Raw genomic sequence first — 5132 nt, 5'->3', positions numbered from 1 at the left:
GTCAGGATCAGGTCCTGGCGACTGTGATGCTTCCTAACATCAAACCAATTTGTCTATGTGCTTGTTTCATAAGTTCAGTTACCTCAGAGGTCTCATGCTCACATGCAGAGAGATATCAAGAGGGTTGGTGCTGCAGGGATTGTCTTTGTACCTTGCTCTCTTCATGGCCACCAGTCTCAGTCAAATTGAGCCAAGAAGCAGAGCTTATATAAGCACTCGAGAACATTCCGTTTAGCCTGGGAGACATTCCTCCCCACGGGCTATTATAGATACACAGGAGACCGGGAGAAAGTTCAGGCAGAACATCAAGTCTGCACAATCCCATCCTGAAGACGACGCACAGACTTTTGTGCATTTGCTAAATCTCAACAAGAAGGAAAGACCATGGTGGGCTGGTTGGAGTCTCTTATGCAGGCTCAATGAAAGCCATGAGAAACTTCCTTATGCTCATCAGACTCTAGCATGGCCTGGGATTATGATCCAACTGATGCCCACATCCTTCCCTGAAAGAGTTCCACAGACAAATGGACCTGTTTTGCTCAGCAAGTTGAGCCCAGAGGCCAAGGGCCTGGATGGCCTGCTTTTGAGGAGAGGCACAGGGCAAGGAGCCATAACTCGCAGTCCTTTTCCCTGGGGCAGGAATGGGGTGGCCCATTCCATTCATTTCAAACTCAAAAGGGACGTTAGATCATTCTCACAGAGTCCCCCAGGAGTCATCATGATGTGGAAGAGTTGGGAAAAACCCTGAACTCCAGGCCAACATGGGTCACTCTGCTGTGGGCTTCATTAGACACGGTGTCCTGGCCTCAGGCTTGCCAGGGATACCTTAGCTCATGCAGATGCTAACCTAGAGTTACACACATTATCCCGGAGTTCAGGGTGTTTCCCTTTGTGGATTGCAAGGATGGAACGGCTTAGGAAAAGAAGGCTGTGAGCTCTAAGAACTCTGTCCTGCGCTTCTCCTCAACAGAAGGCCATCCAGGCCTTTCGCCTCTAAGATGCACTTGCTGAACAAAACAGGTCAATTTGGCAATGAGTCTCCTTCAGGGAAGGGTCCAAGCACCTCTTTAAGCACAAGACCAGGCTGTGGATGGGCCTGATGAGCACAAGTAAGGTTCTTGTGGCCCTCACTCCTGCCCACAAGTGGCGTCCCTGCTGCATTTCCTGAACATTGACCGTTGCCATGTCCCTTGAGACCTGAGTTACTTCTCCCACACTGGATTATGCACTCCTGATGTTCTGCCTGAACTTACTGGCAATCTCCTGTGATATCAAACATTGACAATATCTGTCAGTGTCAGCAACTGGTGTTTCTATGAAATCTCCTGCATTTGCAGGCTGGCAAGTCAGTGTCTTTTGGTGGCTGCCTCCTCAAACGAAGGCCATCATGCCTTTGGCCCTCTGAGACGCTAAGCAAAACAAGCCAATTTGGCAGTGGGTCTTTTTCAGGCAAGGACTCATGCATCTCTGATCACAGGACTAGGCTGTGGGTGAGCCTGATGAACATACCAAGGTCCTTGTAGGCCTCATTCCTGCCCACAAGTGGCTTCCCCGCTGCACACCATAGTCTCACCTGGACATTGAGCACTGCCACGTCCCTTGAGATCCGACTCACTTTTCCGTAGAGAATGCTGCCAAATGTTCTGCCAAAACTTACCCGCAGTTTCCTGTGATAATCTAGAGAGAAATGTCCCTTAGGATACGCCTGAGAATCTTTACTGAAAACACTTGAGAGTTAACATGAGGGGTCCCTCATTCTTAAACATGACTAATGAGCGGCTTTATTCACCATGACGAGGGCAAAGTAGAAAAGGCAATGCAAATTGCGCCAACCTTCATGGAGGCTCCCTGCCCACTAGCCCGAAACCTCGGAGTTAATTGTCCATATGAAGCTGGGACACAGATGAATCTTTTTGGTGTTTGGCGGTATGAAGCTGGAGCAAACATTTCAGATGAAAGAGTCAAGAGCTTAATGACCGTTGAGGCCTCACAAAACGGACACTGTCCCACAGTCTCCTGTGATTTCCCACACTGGCAGTTGTCTATCAGTGTAAGTCTGAGAATCTTCACTGAAAATACTTGAGAACTGACTTGAGGTGTCCCTCATACATGAACTTGGCTCATGGGTGGATGTGTTCTCCATGAAGAGAGCAAAGTGAAAAAAGCAACCCAGATCATGCCAACTGACTTAAAAGCCCCCTGCATACCAGACTAAGTCCTCAGAGTTAATTTATGAATTTATGAATTTACGAAGCTAGGACACAGACGGATCATTTTGGTGTTTGGTGATTTGAAATGGCAGCACATCTTTCAGATGCAAAAGGAAAGGGCTTAATCACCAGTGAGGCCTCAGCAAGCAGCAGCTGCTCAGTGTCGAGGTGCTTCATGAGCAAGGAATGTTTGTGATGCCTCAGGGCTCTGGGACACAGCATAAAAGGCTGTGCTGCTCCAGGCTCTGCATCCTCCTCTCTTGCCTCCCGTTCCTCCAGGAACAAGGTAAGCATGAGTCTGCTCCATCTCTCTCTGTGGGGTGAGCTGCTGTCATGGTGGCTACTCCGTTTGGTGCTTGGGCTGTCACAGCTGGGCGCTGCAATGGAAATGCTCCAGGGCTATGTCCTCTTTCCCTTTTGATGGGGTAGGGTGGAAAGACTTGGGAAGTGGGGGTTTCTTTCCAGCAGAAGGGGATCAATGGCCTCAGCTGCACAGAGCTCTGCCCAACAGAATTTCTGCCTCAGGCACCTGCTCTCTAACATATGTCTGAGTTCATGCAGTACTTTCTTCAGCACAGCAATGCTTGTTCAGGAGATGGGGTATGATCAGTCTTTCCACGGGTGCTTTAATCCCACGGTCCTGGGTCTGAGCCCAGCAGTGGGTCAGGGTTCCTGTGTTGCAAAACTCAGAGCACATGTGAGTGTTGTGGGAGCTGTAGGCACAGTGGGAATTTTTCAGAGACGATATCTGAGGCAGCTGTTCATCTCAGCCTGTTGATACTGGGATCACTACATCATTCTTCACCCATGGTATTGCACCAGGCAATACAGGAGGATGTCTTGGTGCTGTCTCCTGCCACTTTGATGCATCTTTGCTCCCTGTTCTTTAAAATTAGCCTTGATATATCATGCCTGTTCTCTGTATTACCTGTGTAATCAGCTGCAGGCCTTGTACTGGACAGGGAACTGGAATGGGAGATCAAGGGCAATAAAAGTTCTCTTCGGAGAGACCCGAGGCAAAGAGTCAGCTGATGTTGGCATGTGATTCCTCTGTGCTCTGTGTTTCAGCCTTGCCTGCCTCAGCCAGAGATGTCTTGCTGCAGACCCTGTCCTCCCGGCCCCTGCGGCTCCTCCGGCGCAACGCCCCTGGCCAGCAGCTGCACTGAGCCCTGTGTCGCCCGCTGTGGTGACTCAACAGTGGCCATTCAGGCCTCTGCAGTGATGGTGACCCTGCCGGGCCCCATCCTCACCTCTTTCCCTCAGAACACAGCCGTGGGATCCTCTCTGTCCGCCGCTGTGGGCAGCTCCCTCAGCACCGGGGGGGTTCCCATCTCTTCTGGGGGCTCCCTTGGCCTGGGGGGGTTGGGGCTGTGTCTGCCTCCCCCTCGCTGCGGTCGGAACTGCTGAAGCCAACGGATCCTCCCTTTGGAGCGGGAACGAGGATGGAGAGCACGCAGCCAGAGCCTGGCCATGGCTTCCCGATGGGCTGCGTGTCCTCATCTCACTTGTGCCTACTCCTCCTCGCTGCCTGGAAGCCTTGTCGGGCCTCCTCTGGCTATGCTTTGTTTTGGCCTCCTTGACGAAGGACTCCTTTCTCTTTGATGAAAATCTGCTGATGGGGACGTGTGCTGGGGTTAGGAACTGCAAGCGTTTAGTGTGAAACTTGGCCTTGTGAAATGGGCCATGGTCTGTGCCTCCCTAAATCCCGTTGATGTGTTTCTTGTTCTGAATTCTGTGCCACTGCATTTCCTTCTCTCATTAAAGACCTTTTGCAGCATAGCCTGAGACTCATGGTGCTTTCTGCTCCTCTCTCTCATCTGTCTACTCTGCAAGGGAAAGTGTGAACCTGCCCTCTCCCATGGCAGCACATGGTGCTCCCAAGCATGGAACACCGTCAGTTGGGGTGAGTGTCTGTGGAGTGAAAACAGAGGATGAAAAAAAGCAAACAGGCAATAAAAAGACAGAAAGGCTTCACTGAAATGGAGAGAGGGTGGAGATGCAAATAACCCCACAGGTACTATAACCCCACATACTGACTGTCAGAGCTGGAAGCACAGGACAGGAAGGAAGATGGGAGTGCATTAATCATTTGCCCCTAGAGCAGGACTGTTGAGGTGTGAAGTGTGCTGAAGAAAGCCCAATGGGAGCCAAAAGGCTGAGGTCCCACTGAGATTTGAACTCAGATCGCTGGATTCAGAGTCCAGAGTGCTCACCATTACACCATGGGACCTCCTGCATGGAGACTTTCTTTCTCCTCTAGCCACCCCAGCTGAGCCCTATGCTTCTGCACGAGTCTCCATCTCCTGGCCTGCAGCCAGAGCAGCCTTCCTGCAGGGCCACCTTGGCACTCTCTATTCACAGGCCCTGCCATGGGAGCGGCAGAGCTCTTTGCACAAGACTGGCATGCCCTCTACTCTCAAGACCCTGGCTCAGGAACCTATGAGACTCTTGCTTCCTCCTCATCGGACCTGGCGATGAAGCTTCCAGCAGAAAAACCTTCATGACGTGCATCACAGAGTACCTTCATGACCCTGCAATCCGCAGTGCAATGCTCTCACTTGTGGTTTCTGCTACTGCCTCCCTTCCCCCCTGTGCTAGGCAGCCTGTCAATCTGACTGTCTAGAGTTACCCACTCTACTGTTGCTCACCTTGTAGCTCATGCTGAGCAGCCTTTAACCAGATATCCTTACACTCTGCTGCTGTCCTACCTCAGCTCCTGGCCTTCCTTAACAGAGCTCTGAGAGAGATGGCACAGCATGGGGTTCAAGGAGCAAAGAGCCATCAAGAGGACTCACACCAGGCAGCTATGGCTTGCACATGCTGTCCCCTTCTGCCCCAAAGTGGCCTGTCCCTCAGTCACAACACCATTTTCTCTCCTGAGGCTGCTCCCGATTCAGCTACAGCTCCCTGTGAGCCTGAGGG

At 51.5% G+C, this 5132-nt stretch overlaps 1 non-coding gene across 1 annotated transcript; it reads right to left on the bottom strand.

Annotated features, from left to right (window-relative positions):
• Positions 1-4368: 4368 nt before the first annotated feature.
• Positions 4369-4440, bottom strand: TRNAQ-CUG (transfer RNA glutamine (anticodon CUG)). Its single transcript has one exon. It is a non-coding gene; the product is annotated as a tRNA-Gln (tRNA).
• Between the last annotated feature and the right edge of the window lie 692 nt (positions 4441-5132).

The sequence above is a fragment of the Colius striatus genome, chromosome 7, assembly GCF_028858725.1.
Source record: "Colius striatus isolate bColStr4 chromosome 7, bColStr4.1.hap1, whole genome shotgun sequence".
In the NCBI taxonomy this organism is placed as follows: Eukaryota; Metazoa; Chordata; class Aves; order Coliiformes; family Coliidae; genus Colius; species Colius striatus.
Note: the sequence above shows the minus strand (reverse complement) of the source record. Positions and strands in the feature narration are given on the sequence as shown.